Genomic DNA, 19867 nt, shown 5'->3' with positions numbered 1-19867 from the left:
ATTGGAAAGAAAGATGTTTATTCATATTTGCAGATAATTTCTACATAGAAAATCTTGAATGCTCCATCAGTGAATGGATTCAGAAAAGTTATAGCATATGAAGTCAATATACAACACAGTAGCATTTTTATACAAGAAAGAACTTGCTAAATAAGAAATTAAGAAAGTGATCTCTTTCAAAATAGCTATGAAGTATTATTTTGAAACAGATTGAACCAAGGAAGTAAAAGATCTTTGGAAATTATTGACCCTGATGGGATAAATTATAGGGGACACATACACACAGGTGGGCAGATATCCTGAATTCATGGATCAAAAGAGTTAATTTTTAATTGTTAAAGTGGCCATACTTCCCAAAGTGCTCTATAGATTTATACCAATGACTTTTCTCACAGAAATAGAAAAAAAGTTTCTAAAATTCATTTAGGACCACAAAAGACCTAGATGAGTCAGAACAATCCCAAGGCTGGGGCTTAGCGGGTGGGGGCAATGCTAGAGGCCTCACAATATCTGACTTCAAATCATACTACACAGCTGTAGTAACCAAGAAGCACAGTAGTAGCCTAAAAACGGACACAAGACCCAATGGAACAGAATAGAGATTCCAGAAATGAATCCATCTTTAAACAGCCAACTGATTTTTGCAAAGATGCCAACAATATAAAGCAGAGATAAGCAGCCTCTTCGACAACTGGTTGCAGACAGTATTGGATATGTACATGCAAAAATAAACTCAAATTGGTCAAAGACCTACATGTAAAACCTGAAGCTATGAAAATATAGGAGAAATAGTTTGAGAATGGTATAGACATTGATTTTTTTAAAAAAGATATGATCCCATAGTACAGGCAACAAAAGAAAAAATAGTCAAAAAGAATAATTGACAGACTTCAGGGACAGACCACAGAATGGGAGAAAATATTTTCAAAGTCATTTGACAATAGATTAATAACTCCAAATGCTAAACACCAAAAAAAGCAAATAGTGCAATTAAAAAAGAAGACACTCATGAAAAGAAGACATACAAATGGCCAAAACATACATGAAAAAATGCTTAATCTCACTAATCACTAGGAAAATGCAAATCAAAATTATAATAAAATATTCTCTCATACCAGTTATAGTGCCTATTATCAAAAAGACAAAAAAATCAAATAATGGCAAGAATACCAAAAAAAATGGAGGAACATTTATATATTGTTGGTAGGAATATAAATGAGCATAGCCATTATAGAAAAGAATATGGATTTTCCTCAAAAAGCTAAGAACTGCCATATGGTTCAGCAACTCCATTCCTGGGTGTATACCCAATGGGCATGAAATGATTGTACCAAAAAGATACTTGCACTCCCATGTTTATGATAGCACTATTTACAATAGCTAAAGCATGAAGTCAACGCAGATGACCTTCAGTAGATGAATGGATAAGGAAAACATGGTGTTTATATACAGAGGAAAACCATTCAGCCATATAAAGGATGAAATCTTGTCATTTACTGCAACCTGAATGGAACTAGAGGTCGTTATGTTAAACGAAGTCAGTTAGATACAGACGACAAATACCACGCTTTCTTACTCATATGTGGAAATAAGCCAGTCTTATAGCTAGAATAAAATGGAATAATGGTCATTAGAGACCAGGAAGGGAAGGGGATGAGGGAAAGAAAGTTCAATAAGAGACACCAAAATACAGTTAGAGAGGAAGAATTAAATGTGGCTTTTATTTAGCACAGTAGTGTAAGCAAAGGTTAAAACAGTGTATGATTTATTTCAAAATGACTAGAAGAGTATATGTAATTCTCAATATATAAAATGATTAATGTTTGAAGAGGTGAAAATGCTTATTATACATGGTATATATGTACTAAATTACCATATTACCCTATAAAGTTGTATAGATGTTATATTGCAAAGAAAAAAAGAAGAAGATAGTGAGGAACAACAGACGCCCTTGCTTGTATAGTTCTCGACTATAAAGCCCATGTATAGTGTATTCCAAAGCACCAAGATCACTATGATACCAATGACCACCTATAATTCCTATTTCTTCTTATTAACCTGAAGAATAACCATAAACAATATTTCATTAGTTATATGATATGTGGCTGCACATGATTGCATTAGCTTTCTATTCGATGTAGTCCTAATAACTTGAGTGGAAATCAGATTTTGAAAAATGTACATTTTAAGGCTGAGTGGAGTAGAGTTTTGAAGAAATAATCCTGGTACTTTCAAATATTCCAAAATAGAATATATTTCTTTTGGTCTCTCAGATATAGAATGCTGATTTTGGAATCCTCTACTAGCTATATTTGTTGAAGTAAAATTAGAAGGGAAATGGAACAATTCATTGTCATATAGGCCAGGAATGACTGAATGCAAGTTTACTGCATTTTTCCATATGGTTTATAAAAAATGGTTTCATGACTCATGAGAGGAGACAAGTTTTAGTAAATGCACTGGGTCCAATAAGCCTGAGTTTCTAAAAGAGAAGGATTTATGGAGATGGGGCAGGAGATGTCATGAAGGAAGGTTAATGATGTTTATTTTTAGTGTAAAGACCTGCAGTAGTGGGGTTGAGCATGACCGAGAGCCTGATCTTTTTCTCTTGTAACACAGTTGGTTCCCGAGGGATGGCCAAGATTGAGGCCGGAGTCTCCCCAGCCAGACTTTATTTTTTTTCCTGGCTCGGAGAGGCTTCCATCCGTTCCAGTCCAAAAAGTGAAACATTAATGGGTTTTTATTTGATGAGTTCTAAAATTACTGGAAAGAAGACTTGGACAGATGCTCTGGTCTTTTTCAGACATCTATAGAAATCCAGCGAGGCTTCTTCAGCCATCAGTCCTGTTGAAAAGGTGGGAAACCACCTCCGTCTGATTTGGTTCGGTCATTTTGTCAATTTTAAGCAGCTAACCAGTCATTTCAGCCAGGAGGCGAGAAACAGCTCACTCAAAAATTCACAAAACAAAAGTTGTCAAGATGGTTTTTGTTTATTTGCTTGGACATTTATTTAAGTTCACACATGTGCTGTGAAGGAGGTGAGGGGTCAGATGACTGCTGCTGTGGCCTCTGCTGGCGGGGAATAATGTTCTGGTCTTTGTCCCATACAAATTATTCTGCACATTTTGCCAGAATAATGATCCGAGCAGACTTTCGAACCTCAGAGGCCGTGGGCTAATTTTTACTGTCTCTCCATTGCCTACATAATAAAGTTATATACTTTAAAGGTTGGCATTCTGAACCATTTACAAAGTACTCCCTAAGTACCTTTTGTTTCCTTGTGCTTGTTGCGTGGGTAGTGCTTGAACTAGAGTGGCACGTTCTCATGAAGCTTTATATTCTCCTGTGGGAAGACAGGAATTCAGCAGCACACAAATGATTAATTACAACGTGAAAACAAGAATGTGCAAAGAAAACTGAAAGGGCCCTTAGCTTTGGCAATTAGGTCACTGACTTCAGTCTTTGAAGTATATTGTCTCAAAAGTAGAAGACTAGTTTCAGGAATGTAAGGGAAAATCTAGGAAACACACAGGCTTTGGTAGAATAGGAATAAAAGTACAAAAGTAGTGCCTGGATTATCAATGGCTTCATCCTGGTTATTCCTTTACATTGTCTTTTGCTGTAATGGGTGCCTCATGGCCATGGTTAAAATATTGACACAGTGGTTACAACGTAGAACAAAAATAAAATCTTAATCTTCTGTTCAAGCTGGTATGGGGTGGGATTCGGGTACCCCCAGTAATCTGCAGGTCCTGGAACATTTGATCTCCAGCATCTTCCTTTGTTCTTACTTGCTTGGATGTTCACTCTCTAAATATAATACATCGAGAACTTTGGTCATAAGTAAGGGATATTCTTGAATTACTCTAACATAATAGGTACCTAAGTCAATATATATCACTATGACAGAGTACCATAGATTAGGTGCGTTGGAAGAACAGGTCTGAAGGCCACATGTCCAAGAGCAGGGTGCTGACTGGTGAGGGCTCTCTTCCAGAGCGCAGAATGAGAACTTTCCATTACATCTTCATGTGGCTGAAGGAGAATAAGAGAGCCCTCTGAAGACTTTTTAAAATTTATTATTTAAATAAGGGCACTAATCTCATTCTCAAGGGCTCTGCTCTGATGTACTTCCCAAGGCCTCACATCCCAGCTGGTCATCACCTTGGAGTTATAATTTCAATAGATGAATTTGAGGGGGGGGCATAAATATTCAGTCCATGACAACTGATCAGTTCTAAGAAGTATGCTTTTCACTTGCTTTTATATTCTTGAGAAAAATTTCAGTCATCAGTATAATCTCCGCTAATGGGCAGAAAATCTATACATCTGCAGGGAACCAGTTGGACCTCTTAGTTTCTATTTTTTTTCTATTGTGAGGAACCCTCTCCTGGGGTTTCCATCTTAATCAATGGCATCACTGACCTTAGAGGCAATGCATCCCTACTCCTTGAAAGTGCTGATTGAATGCTATACTAACCAGATAGCCCAGACAAGAGCCCCCTAGAACATTCAGACATTATTAAATGCTAAATGCAAGCACAAAGGAAATGACCAGACAGTACTATACATCTAGAGAAAATGATTTGTGGGGCAGGACTTAGAGTTTTCTGTAGTGATGATCATTTCTCAGAGCCACAGGGAGACTGTGACTCTTAATGCTAACAACTTATTAGATCGATTAAATACTAGGTACAAGAAGATAATGACATTGTTCTTTGTCACCACTCTCCATTAAACTCTTGGTAAAATAACCCTGTCACTATGCCTTCATCTTGGCTAAGTGCTATAATGTTTCTGGTTATTCTTAAACAATAAAGGGTCTGTTTCAGCATAATCCCATTATCACACTTTCATGGGGTTTCCAATGTATTTCTTCACCCATCTCAGTTTCATTTCAGGCTTGGGAGACTGCCATTGAAGGGGCTAAGGCCAGTGTCTTTTCTGTCTTCCCATCTTCTTCTGCTCTCCTCCTCCTTCATCATTCTGGAAGACATAGAGCTCTTTTATGTTCAGAGATGAAGCAGATGTAGAAGGATCTTACTTAATGAGGCAGCCCAATTGTAGATGGTCTCTGGAAGATGCTGACTCAAAATATGGTTTTTGTTGTTGTTTTGTTATAAAATCTCTTATGATTATTTTGGAAGAACCCATCTTTTTTCCTTTCACATTGTAGTAGTAGTAACTGCTAAATGATCTTCCCCCAAGGTCCCTTGATTTTCTGTTGGATCCTCCTGTGCTTACAAGAATTCTTCCCATTCAGTCCAGCTTTCTTCCATGAAGTTTCCCTTTCCTTGCTCTGATGCCCTGGGATTGCTGGCTTGCCAATGCCCCCCCCCCCTTTTTTAAAGGAGACCAATATTAGTCCTCTCATTCATTAAATTGCAGCAAACACCTCTCAAATTATGTAAAGTGGTTCTGTGGTTTGAGATCACAGGGAAGTATCCTGTTTCTTTTCCCTTATGAAGAGAAGACAAAAAAAAATAGAGGACAAATCTCTCCAAAGTGATCCTTATTACTGCTATATTCACACTTTTTAAAACCTCTTCAGTAAGTTTGTCTTCTTTATTCATTTATCCTGAAGGTGGCTAATAAGCTAAAGCTACCAGAATGTTCTTTAAATTCTCTTAGCCTATCTTGTGTAGGTGACACAATCCTTCCTTTGCTTTAAATTGCAAAAGTAGATGGTGTGTTTTATGGCTGTTATTTTTTTCCCTCTACTTCTGAGCACTCAGTTGAAATTCTGAGAAAACAGAAAAGGTCACATTTAATGTCTGCTACATTATCCAGAGGCATTTTAACATGGTTCTAGGTTTTACAAAGTCTGAAGTAATATCTGAGGAGGCCCTAGAAGAGCTGGGTGGCTCCTCTTCTGCCCATTTAAAGTCAGCCTCTCAAAGTTGTGATGGATTTGCTTCTTCTTCAGTGAACCCTATGAGCAGTGCCTTCCATTCTGGATTATTTCAGTGCTCTTCTACCGTGATCTTTTCTCTAAAGTCTCATCAGAACAGCTGTATCAGAGTACAAGGCAATAAAACCCACAGGCATACAAAAGCACAATAGCAAGATGAGAATAATTCTTTCTCATCTATTGGCCTTTTCGTCTTTATGATGCTTGGCTATGGTTAAAGATATAGTGTACTGTCACAGAATAAGAAATATATGAACAAAGCTGACCATTCCATAAGGAGATTGCAGCTGGCCTCATAATTTTCCAACAAAAGGATCCAGCCAGAAATAGTTTCTCCATAAGGGATCATGTTATTCTTACTTAATCATTGAATTTAAGCCGAAAAAATCCCGTTTTTTAAAAATATAAAACTAGTTTCTAATGAACTGTCAACATTTTTAATGAGTCTATATGAAAACGTTAATGTTTATGGAGATGCTTTTGAAGAAATGGACATAGAAAGTATTTTTGTGGAGTAAATTGTTTCATATTCTATAGTATTTAACCAGTACTCTACATTCCAGATCAATGAAGAAATTAATTTTTCTAGCTTTTTTTGTATAAATTTCCCAAGATATGATTTTTTTTCCATTGACACTTCCAAACATTGAGTAGTTATCATATTTTGGAAAAAAAATATTCCAAAGTCTTGAAACTTCGGAAATCATTTGTAATCTAAAGAAAGGTTACAGAAAATTATGTATCTTCCCAGTGCCCATAAGTGAATTTAACTTGGAAATTTCATGTTCTGATTCTTGAAGAATTATATTTATTTATGTTTATGCTAACAATAAATTTCATTTGTCTGGCTTGGAGGGGGGAAAATAACAGGGTGGATTCACTGTTGCTATAAATTTAATTTTATTTTTCCAGGTTTTCTCTCCTTAGGACCCCTAAATGGAGTCACAAGTGCCCCTGTCCCTTCAAACTCAGCGGAAGCTGACTTTACAGTACACTGTACCCTCGTGAAAGAGCCTGAATCCTAGAGATGAGCCCTGGCACCTCGTTGGTTCCATTGCATTTCTCCCTCCTCCTCCTGCTTTTGTACAGTAGCGGAGTAGGTGCTTATTTATTAAAGGCTTGAAACCTATACTGCTTTTCCAGTGAGAGTATTATTTCCCATTAGCTCTGTAATTGGACCAGGTCCTTCACAAACTCACTGACTACTTGGAACCAAAACCCTCCCTGCTTCCACCACTAGGTCTTGCTTCTCAAATCTCTAGAACCCCTTGAGTGGATTAGATCCTATTGACATGAATAATTTGCAGACCATATCTGAATGCAAATTGTTCAAAACAGCTGGAGAATCTGCTTTATACTCTCTTCCTTTATATCCTCTTCCATATTTCTGAGGGTCTAGAAGACCCCATTTCTGAGTTCTGGAAATTGAAGAAGATACTGGAGAAGTGATTGTTATCATACCATACCTGGCATTTCTAAGGATATGGCAGATATAGGAAGGAAAGAGATAAATGACCAAAATAATAAATGGGGCTTAAAATAGTACTGGTAAATGAATTTGTAGGTGTTTGATGGTCAGTGAGTTTTGATAAAGAAGCAAAAGTTTTGCTTTCAGACAGATTTGGGTTTGAATTTCTTCCACACTGCCCATTTCTCACTTTGTGACTTTCAACAGGTTATTTTGCTATTCTGAGTTCCAATTCTCTCATCTGTCAAAAGGAGTCTTGTAACAATTAGCCACATAACTATTGTGATAATTAAATAACTTATGCCACAAGCTCTGAGCACTTTATTAGTCATGTGTGAGGTGTCACATTAATATTTATCCTAGAACCCCTTGAGTGATAATCTAGATAGCTAGATAACTAGCTATCTAGCTAGCTAGATAACTCACTGATAATCTAGATAGCTTTCTCTGACTTAGACTTTGGATGTAAACTGATCAATATTTTACCAATGGTTTAAATTAAGACATTAGGTAACATAGAAATAGAAAGAGAATGAGGCTAACAAAGTGAGACTTGGATAATCACATAAACGTTTGAAGGTATAGAGTGGTGAAGGTGTGGAGTGGTTACATGAAAGTGATTAATAGTACATTAATACATTTAATGTTATTGGTTTGTTGAAAGTTTTCATTATGTAATTATCCCTTAGTATCTGTTGAGCGGCAGGCTTTGAGCTCAATAGCCCACCAGTGCCTAACTCAATTTTTCTCCACAGTTATTTCAAAAATGGGCAATTGGTTCTATGACTTTATTTGAATACTAAAATTCATGGTTGTGCAAATAAGTCGTTTATACAAAATGAGATAATATTTGCATAAAACTACTCACACACTCTAGTATACTTTAAATAATCTCTGGTTACTTATAATACCTAGTAAAACCTAATGCTATATAAATGATTTTATACTGTATTGTTTACAGAATTATGAAAAGAGGAAAAGGTCTCAGTACACACAGATTTTTTTCTGAATTTTTTTTTTTGTGTGTGTGTAGTGGGTTGAATATAGGGATGTGGAACCGATGGATATAAAGAGCTGACTGTACAATCTGGATATATAAGCATGAAATATGTTAATTTTTTTCTCAAACTTTCCTCCAACTCTGTTATTCAGACTTTTTTTCCTTTCCTTCTGCTGAATAATGGGTCCTTTAAGAGGATTTTGGACAATAATGAGGATATGTGAAAGTGAACTATTCACTTAAGGCCAGGATGGTTCAATAAGCAGGATCAAGGAGATTCTCTGTGGAAGTGTTGCTAAGTATTACATGAATGAGGTGAAGACAGCCTCTGTGTGTTGACCTCTAGGTTGTTAATTTCTTCACTGCAGGCTGTGAGCTCAATAGCCCACCAGTGCCTAACTCAATTTTTTTCCACAGTTATTTCAAATTTGCTCATGCTAGCAGAGTTTAACCTTTTAAGGACTGCTGACTTTGTTTTCCTGCACCTTTATTAGCTACAGGCAAGCCCCAGGCCATGAGGATCCCATGTTCTTGTTGCCCTCTGGAGCTCTGATTGAGACTCCCCACCAAGCTGCTGAGCAGATGGGACCTAAATGCTTAAGCCTTGTACAAAGTCCCTCTCCCCCAGGAGTTCCCTGGTACTTCTCTGCTCCTTTGCATGACTAAGTAATAGCACAAGAACAGACAGCTACTGTGAGAGGACGCCCCCCACCCCTGGCTTGTGAGTCTATCCAAACATCATCCAGTAAAGCTTGTGTGTGCAATCACCTATCATTATACCTTTTTCATTGATCAGCTCCCAAGTCTCTGAACCCCCTCCAGGAGGCACGGTTGGAGAAGATGTAGTTAGCTTCTAGGGTATGTTGAGATATTGGGGTTTGATTATCAACAGAGACTATTGGCAAGGGAGGGACATATCTTCCTTTTTGTTTGAGGAAATTGACTGTGGTTGCGAGGGTAGAGAATGAACTGAAGGAAGTAAGAATGGAGGCCCAGATCCTGTTGACACACTCCAGAAAATAAGTGTTGAAGATCAGTGTTAAGGAGAAGTGGGGCTTAGAGTTTGGTGGTAAACAGGAGGTTGGGGATGGGGGAGTAAAAATGAATGAAGAGTCAAAGTGACTCCACAATTTCTGGATTTCCAGCTTGGATATCTAAAAACTGGTGTTGTCATTATCCTTGGTAGGGAAAGAGTTCATGAAGTAAGAAGTATGATAGTGATCCTTCAGCTCAGGGTAAAGTGGGTTTCATAGGAAGAAAGTAGCTGGAGCTTTTGGAATGAATAATTCTTCTCAGAAGAGTGCAGAGAGTGAGATATTAAGAGGACTGAAGACAGAAATATCAACACTGAGATTTAAGAAGCCTGAAGATGAAGAAGAAGAATCCACAAGTGAGGCTGAGAAGAAAGGATGTGAGGGGGAAGGAAGAAACTCAGATTGGAGTGTTGTTGCAGAAGCCTGCAGTACAATATTTCAAAAAGAAGCAATGATCAGCAGCAGGTCAAATTCCACAGAGCTCAAGTCACAGAAGGACTAAGAATTGTCCACAGAATTTTAGCAGCCCTGCGAACATCTGGACTTAGAGAGAGAAAGAGAGAGAGACAGAGATAGATATTCATATCTCTGATTACTTCAACTAGATATAGACATTACATGATTAAGATTCAGGAATAATGATGAAAGATGTGAAAATTTATTTTGAAAATTGGGTTCTTTAAGTGGTTATAACAACTATGGGAAGCATATATATCATTTAATGATAAATTTTCAGATATATAGTTTATTGAATTGGAGAAAACAGCACTGACCTTATCTGAACTTTTGCATTTGACCTGGTGAATTAAAAACCCCATGGAGATATTAGGCAATATGGAAAGCATGTGTTACTGTATTTCATGTTAACATATGTCCCTAATTATGAGTATTGCCAAAAATTTTTTTCAAAAGAGGAAAGAATTTTCCACAGAGTTTGTAATGTTTTATGTCAGTACACATACTTGTTGCTATAGATATTTTATTTTAAAAAAAGAGATTTTGAAATGTTTTATTTTAGCAATAAAATCACTTAATGATCTTTCTTCATTAAAGTATTTGCATATAGACATATTAGATCAAATGATATAAATATTTTTCCAAAGAACCATATAGAAACTAAACCTAAATGATACCTTTTTACTGTGTTTCTACTAATTTTATTTCTCACTCAACATTTTGGTTATACTATAGTAAATATTTTTCTTGCACTTGAGAATGTATTATACTTGGTTGTATCCACATATCAGCTACACATCACATATGATTTTTTTTGAGGAGGAGAGATAGAATTACATAAATTAGAAAAATTGAACCAGAGCACAATGTTCCTGGGTAAAATATTTCTGGATTCTGACTAAAACATCCTTCTTCATCCTCCACTATTCCTCATTGTTTAAGTTGCAAATATTCCTTTAGTCTTTTATTTTTATTGAGTGTACTTTATATTTTTTATTATAATAATCAGTTCATATTAATTGTAAAAATAATATATTTCTGTATGATATTTTTGTACATGCATATAATGTACTTTAATAGTATTCTGCTTTCTCTGTAGAGTCTACTCGGTCTTACCAGGCAGTATCAGTGACCCTGCATCTCTCCAGTGTTATAACACTCATCACATGGTTTTGTTGATATCTATTTGTGTATTTCTATGTTCCTCCAAATTGGTGATCATCCTGAGTGCAAAATGTGACATTTCATCCCTACATTTGTAGGGCAGTAAATGTTATCATATGTTTAGTGTACGATAATATGTGTCAAGTTCATAGTGATTCATTTTAATTTTACAATGCTAGTCATACAATGTGGTAGGCAGGTTAGGATATCTTTGTCTAATAGATGATGAAACTGATATTTGGCATGAACAGTGGGCAGATCTGAATAAAAATAAAAATATTGTGATTTTTAGTTCTTTCTACCATAGGATTCAAACCTATTCTGAATATATGTCTTATTACCTGGTAATATGTATGCTATTTTTAGAAGCAATTCTCTATAATTACTTTTATTTGAAATTCTCATTGGAAAGTCTTGATAATTCCGATTTCTCATTTTTTTCCTTTTTATTTTCTGATCCCAGTGCAGATCCTATCTTTGGTAAACTATTTTTATATCAAGTTTGGGTCCAGGGATTGAGATGGGGAGAAGTGAAATCTCTTTATTTTCACTTATGGCTAACCAAAATTTGCCATTTCTTTTGATAACAAATGTGCACAACTTAAACCAAAAGGATTAGCAGAGCCTGTGACTTGTTACTAGTATAAATCATTATGATGTCATTTAATATCACTACTCTTGAAATTATCTTTAAATATTTATACTCAGCAGTACTTTGAAATTATATTTACTAGGATAGCTGCTAGACCTTTTGTTTAGTGGCATTGCTCAATGATGGGAACACATTGAGAAGTACATTGTTAGGCTCTTTCACTGTTGTGTGAATATCACAGAGTGTACTTATTCAAACTAAGGTGTCTACAATATCACTAGGTGGTATAATTTTATGAGACCACCATCGTGCATAAAGGCTTCTCCTTAATTAAAATATCATTATGCATCATGACTGTAGTAATAAAAAGCCTATGTTTGATTATATTACAAATTTAATTGTTTAATATTTTGATAGCTTTATTTCATCATAATGCTTTCCTTTTTAATCCAAAGTATCTTGTGTATTTAAAAAATTATTCTGAGAAGGCAGACGGATTTTACCACTGTCAAAAAAATGACTGCTACAAAGGAAAACCAGTTACACAAAATCCTTCTCTTCAAAAGCTTGACACCTGGATGAACATTCTATCATTTTTTAATTCTTTTTGGTGATTGGATGAAACTGAGTTAAGTGTACTGAAGGCTGTGAGGTACCAGTGAGGTCCCTATCCTAGGGGGAATGTGTGTTGTGCCCCACAGTTGGACAATAGCTCTCTGATGGCTCCTTCCAAGAGTGGTCCTTAGCTTGAAAGAGCAATCTGGCTCATGGTTCCTTTCATGGAGCAGCTTGGACTCTATGACTGGCTAGCAGAAGGGTAGAAGGGACTGACTCCTCCCTTCCCAAATGGAGGACAAGTCTATAGGGGCATTCAGAGTTTAGTTGAAGCATTATTATATCTACCTATATTAAAGTACTAATAGTTTAGGAATAGTAATTCTACTTTTGTCTGATCTTATGTATTCTGCACTTTGCGGTATATAATTTGGAGCTTGCTATTGAAGATTGCACAGATGATTTTATGCCTCGGTCAGAGGCAATATTCTCAATATATTTATGGAACATCTCACATTCCCAGAAGGCTTTGTGTTGGCTTAAGTTACTCTGAAACATAAGGATGGAGCACAGGAGAAAGTGGATTGTTAGTTTGGTGGGAATAATATTCCTTTCCGAATTTCAAAATGAGAATACTGAATTATTGAAGAGCCAGTGTGTACATTCAATAGACTGCACATAGTCTACTTTATCTGAAACCAGCTTTAAAAACAGTTGATGAATCAAATGACTCTGGTATGCTGTCTTTTGAACTTCTTCCTATCATAGAGTTCAACAAATTGACCATAATAACAGTCTCTATTTTTTTTAATGTCTCTTTAGACATTGCTATTTTGGGAAGGTTTCTCACCAGAAGTATGTTTTCAAAATTTATGGCAACATCTACCAAAGTAAAACAAAGACAAGGGGAAAAAAGCCATTTTCAATAACATATTTCAGTCTTAATTGCCTTTGTTACCCTTGTCAATGATACTTGTAAATGATAAGGAATAAACAAACATTTAAAATTCCCATGTAATTAAAGATGGCATACTGGAGGAAGGCTGCATTTCCAGTTGTTTCCTGGCTCAGAGTTCAACCAGCAGGATTACTGCTTCTCAGTGAAATGACAGATGACAAAGGAAATTCACTGAAATTCAATATCAGATGGTCAAATTCTCTGATACTCAGAAATGCAGGTGCATTGAATGAAGAACAAGAAAGAATACATGAGAACCAAGCCAGTTATGGCATCAACACCAGTTTATTGCAAAGGGGAGGTATAAAACAAACACAGAGAGAAACAATGTGGACAAATTTGGCACAGAAAAACTTGTACATGAGAAAAGCAGCCTGAAAGTAGCTTATCCAGAGGCTGCACAGAAAAATGGTATTTGAAAATTGCTCTGTGTTTCTCAACTTGCAAGTGGAGAACTGAGGCAGGGAACCATCTTGAGGGGACCATGTTTCAGCTTGTTTGCTGTGGGAACATGGGAGATTATAGCAAATATAACCATAGAGTCCTGACAAGGGCAGGGACACAGAGTAGCCAGCCTTGAATATTCAGGATAGATATATATATTTGACCAGAATATACAAGAACTCTAGGATTGTAAGATGCAGACTAATGGTATAGATAACTACCAAGGGAAATAACAACAGATAATTTTCTGAAGCTTGAGGATGAGATGGACATACAGATACAAGAGGAATTCACAACCCCAAATAGACAAGATTTAAAAGGAACCTTCAAAGCACAAATTAAAATTCCTAATACAGAGAGCGAGGATAGAATTTTAAAAGCCTCAAGAGAAAAGTATCAGGTCACATTTAGAGGCAACCCAACCAGAATTACATCTGATTTCTCAGTATAAACTCTAAAATTCAGGAAGGCTAGGAATCATATGGTCCAAACCCTGAAAGAAAATAACTCTCAAACAAGATTGCTGTATAAAGCAAAGCTGTTCTTCAAAATTGAAGAAGAAATAAAACCTTCACAGATAAGCATAAACTAAAATAATTCATCACTATTAAGCCAACACTATAGAAGAAATGATTCATAAAAAAATAGAAAATGAACCTCAGATGTCACAAATGGACAATAGTGTTTAAACAAATTAGAAACAGGACAAAGTTAAAAATTAGAAATAAATCTAAATGGCAGGAATTAATAAACATCTCTATAATAATGTTGAAATGAATCATCTCAAAGTTTATAATTTAAATACATATTCTGGCAGAATGAATGGAAAAACAATCCCAAGTATAAATTTCTTGCAAGAAACTCACCTTACAGGCAAAGATAGTCACAGGCTGAAAGAGAAAGCATGGAAATTGATATACCATTAAAATGGATTTCCAAAACAAGCAGGAGTAGCTACTCTTATTCAACAATGCAAACTTCAAGCTAAAATTAATCAGAAGAGACAAAGAAAATGACCTTATATTGGTAAAGGGAGCTATTAAACAAGAAGATGTAATGATAGTAAATATTTATGCCCCAATAATTGAAACAAGAAGATGTAATGATACTAAATATTTATGCCCCATTAATTGGTACACCTAAGTATGTAAGACAGACAGCACTCAAACTTAGATATACCCCAGTATAATAATACTGTGTGATTTCAACACATCTCTCTCAGTAACAGATAGATCATTCAGATATAAAACACAGTAAGGACTCTTTAGACCTAAAAATATTGTAAATCAAGTGGACTCTACAGACATTTATATAATATTTTATACAAAAATAGTTGAATTCATTTTCTTCTAAGCTTCTCATGGAATCTTCTCTAAAATAGATCACATTTTGGAAATCACATATAGTCTAAGCACCTCTAAGTGACTTTTTTAAAAAGTGATATAGTTCCTTGCATCTTACCTAATCATAATGGAATGAAATTAGAAATTAATCCTCCCAAATCCCAACAAACTACAGAAATTCTATAAATGTGAGGAGATTAAGCAATATATTTTTGAAAAATTAATGGATGATGGAAGAAATCAGGGGAGAAATTTAGAAATTCTTAGAATCAAATAAAAATAGTAATATGACATACCAGGACCTCTGGGACATTATGAAGGTGGTTCTCAGTCAAAGAAACTATGAGTCCTTACATTCATAGCTCTAAATTATGATCAATATTACTATTTTTATTTGATCATAGTTTAGAGCTATGAGTGATGACATAAGAAGATCAAAAAGATCTCAAATTAAAAAATCTAACAAAGCTTATCAATGCCCTTAGAAAAGAAAAAGAAACCCATTTCAAAAGCAATAGAAGGAAGAAAATAACAAAGATCAGAGTCAAAATCAATGAAATAGAGAATAAAAACAATGAAAAAACCAATCAATAAAAAAGAGATGGTTCTTAAAAATGGTAAATAAGATTAATAAGCCCCTAGCCAAATTAGCCAATTGAGAAAGAGAAGAGCCAAATTAAAATTAGAAGCGAAAAAGGAGAATTTACCACAGATGTCACAGAAATCCAAAGTATCATTAGGGACTATTTTGAAAACTTACACACCAATAAATTGAAAAACCTAAAAGACATGGATACATTTCTAGACACATCTAACCTGCTAAAATTTGATCAAGAGAATATAGAAAACCTAAACAGATCAATAATTAGCAATGAAACAGAAGTAGTAATAAATGTCTGCCAACAAAGGAAAGTCTAGAACCAGATTTCTCAGCTGAAAACCACCAGATCTTTAAAGAAATAATGTGAATGCTCCACAAATTATTCCATGAAATAGAATATTCCTGATGAACTTAGATGAAAAAATTGTTAATAAAATATTAGCAAATCATATTCAAGAATACATTAAAGAGATTGTACATCATGGCCATGTTGATTTTATCCCAAGGCTGTAAGGAAAGTGTAACATACACGATTTAATAAATCTACATAGTAGAATTAAATTTTAATAAATAGAATTAAAGATAAAACTCACAGTCATCTATATAGATGCAGATAAAACATTCAAGAAAATTCAGCACCCATCATAGTAAAAATACATAAGATACTAGAGATAGAACTTACTTTATCATCATGAAGCCTATATACAAAAAACAGAAAGTCAGCATCATAGTGAATGGGGAAAACCTGAAAGCATCTCCTTTAAATCCAGAACAAGATATGATGTTCATTCTCACCACTCGTATTCAATAGAGTACTAGAAATTCTAGTCAGAGAAATTAGGCAAGAAAGAGAAATAATAGGAATAAAAACAGGAAAGGAAGAAGTCAAAATACCACTTTTTGCAGATGATATGATCCTATATTTAGAAGAGTAAAAAAAATATCCACCAGAAGGCTGCTAGTGCTTATAAAAAAATTCAGCAAAGTAGCAGGTTATGAGAGTAATATGAAAAAATCAATGGCTTTCCTATACACCAGTGAGAGATATCTGCTGAGAAAGAAATCAGAATAACAATTCCATTCACAATAACCTCAAGCAAGAACACAAACATAAAACAAGCAAAAAACCCTAGGAGCAAATCTAACGGAGGAGGTGAAAGACCTCTGTGATGAAAACTACAGAACACTGAAGAAAGAAATTGAATAAGACATAAGAAGGTGGAAGATGGAAAGACCTCCTATGTCCATGGATAGGACAAATTAATATTGTTAAAATGGCTATATTACCAAAAGTAATATGGAGGTTCAATGCAGTCTCCATCAAAATACCATTGACATTCTTCACAGAACTAGAAAACATAGTCCTAAATTTTCTTTTGAAAAATAAAAGATCCAGAATAGTCAAAGAAACTCCAAGTCAAAAAAGCAATTCTGGAGGCATCATAATACCTGACTTCATATTATACTACAAAACTATATCAAGAAAAACTGTATGGTATTGTCATAACTACAGACACATAGACCAATGGAACAGTATAGAAGGCACAGAATGAAACCCACAGAGATATAGTCATCTAATCTATGGTAATGGTGCCAAAAACATACATTGGAGAAAAGATAGCCTTTTGAATACATGGTGCTGGGAAAATATCCATATATTGAAGAATAAGATTAGATCCTTATCTATCAGCCCACACAAATGTCAAACCAAAGTGGATCAAACCTAGGAATTGTATCAGAAAGTATGTAAGTTCTAGAAGAAAACTTAGGGGGGATTCCCCAATATAGGTTCAGGCAACAGTTTTCTCATTGGGACTTCTAAAGCTCAGGAAAAAATACTAACATTAATGAATCAAATGGCATCAATTTAAAAGGCATTTGTACAACAAAAGAAATAATTAAGAATGTAAGGGAACCTGTTGAACAGGAGGAAAATTTGCTAGCTACTTCTCTGACAAAGGTTAATATCCATAAGATATAAGGAACTAAAATATTTAACACTCTAAAATATCCCAATTAATAAATGGGAAAATGAACTAAAAACACACTTCTAGAAAGAAGAAATATAATTGGCCAACAAATATATGAAAAAACATTCAACATAATTAGCAATTAGGGAAATGCAAATAAAAGTACACTGAGACTTCATCTCACTCCAATTAGAATGGTAACCATCAAGAATACAAAAGATATTAAATGCTGGAAAGGATATAAAGAAAAAGAATAGTTTTACACTGTTGGTAGAATAGTAAATTAGTGTAACCACTATGAAAATCAGTTTGGAGCTTTCTCAAAAGACTAGGCATGGAACTATCATATGACCCAGCTATACAATCCTTGGTATTTATTCTAAAGAATGAAGATCAACATACACTGGGGCAGGTCCAAAATGGCTGTAGTGAGGCTCTATCAACAAGACGTCTTTTGGGCTATGTTAGGTTTTCAGTGTGTAAGCCAGGACTGGAAATTGGCTTTGTTATGGTTAGACAAAGCCAGAAACACTGTGATTCAGCATATAGACTCAAGTACAAATAAAAGTACACTGAGACTTGTGAGCACGAATGAGCCCCCTTATGTAATCTGTTGGCAATGTGGCTTTTTTGTTTGGTCTGCATATAGAAGGGGTCTATGGAAATGGAATAGGTGGCTAAAATGGAACTGGCTGGGGGCTAAAGCTGAAGCTGGTGGCTGGCTAATGGCTGTGGCCACCACTGAATAAAGCATGTCTACTATATTAACTGATCTTGCATCTTCTTCCACCTGCTGAATGCTGAATCTGTTTCCTGGATCAGAGTTCCTGCACAACAACATATTAAAGTGATACATGCCTACTCATGTTTACAGCAGTGTAATTCACAATAACCAATCTATGGACCCAGTCTAGGAGTTAATCAGAAGATGAACTGATAAAGAAAATGTTGTATATAGATACACACAATGGAATTTTATTCAGTCCTAAAGAAGAATAAATTATGTCATTTGCAGGAAAAAAATTGATGGAACTTGAGAATATTAAGTTAAGTGACATAAGCCAAACCAAGAAAGTCAAGGGTCATATGTTTTCTTTCATATATGGAAGATAGGAAAAAGGAAAAGAAAAGTATGTGTGTGGTGGGGAACTCTCAAAATCAAAAAAGAGAGATCAATAGAGAAAGGGAAACCAGAGAAGGGTTGAAGGAAAGGGGAAATGATATTAACCAAATTATATTGTTGTATCATGTACATGTATAAATATATGACAAAAATCTCACCATTATGCATGATTATAATACACCAGTAAATATATAGAAAAAATAAATTCCCATGTAACATGATTTATGTTTTTGACCTTTATTCTAAATCTGAAGAATAATCAATAATTAATGTTTCTTTTAATTATGTTTTTAGAAATATTTCTAGAATTATTTTTCAATGAGTTTCTCTATTCAAATTGTGGAAACAGAAGAAGGCTAAATTTTTGTAACATTTTAAAAATTATTTTGTTTATTTTTGTTGTGCTGGGAATTGAATTTATGGCCTTACTGTGTAAGCTAGGGAAGCTCTTTACTACTGAGCTTCATCCTCAGCCCTTTTCATTTTGTTAAAATTTAAAGACAGAATCTTAAACAAGACTGTCCTCCAACCTTGTGATCCTCCTGCCGCAGCCTCCTGAGTAACTGGATTATCGATATGTCCCTCTTTGCCAACCTTATTATCTCTAATAGATATTTTTTGGAAACAAAAGAGTAAAGGCATTAGAATCACATTCATAATTCTTCCTATACTGTGTAACACATGACACTTTTTTGACTTTCATATCCTATATAGTTGGATATTTTACGTGTGTTATGTGGTCAATAAATATCTACAGGCATTAATTTTTTGCTTGATAGGTGTTAGGATCTGACTAAAGATAATTCTTTCACTTAGAATCTTGGTTGACAGTGAAATTATGGTATGTTAGAGTGTGTACTTCTCTTTTTAAGAAAAACAAAAAAGCACTTTTAGAGTATATACTTCTCTTTGTAAGAAAAATAAAAAAGCACTTTAAATGTTTTCAAATCCCTGGGGAAATTAGCACAAAATTCAGTAAGTTAAATATAGGGATTTGCTAAGTGTTTGTTCATCAGCACCCATTTTGAAACAGTGTAATGATCATAACAAAGGTATCAAATTAGTATTTCTGATAAATCATGCCAACTCTTAGGGTCAATTTAGTCAATCAGTGCAGTTAATATTTAAAATAAGAACTATTAAAAGAAGAGCTATTCCCAACATGAGTGAAGAAATATAACACACATTTCCCTTTCTCTAAGCCCTGTGATTTATGTTAATACACAAGTTTAGGTAAATTCTGAGGCA

The sequence above is a fragment of the Marmota flaviventris genome, chromosome 4, assembly GCF_047511675.1.
Source record: "Marmota flaviventris isolate mMarFla1 chromosome 4, mMarFla1.hap1, whole genome shotgun sequence".
NCBI lineage: Eukaryota > Metazoa > Chordata > Mammalia > Rodentia > Sciuridae > Marmota > Marmota flaviventris.
Note: the sequence above shows the minus strand (reverse complement) of the source record.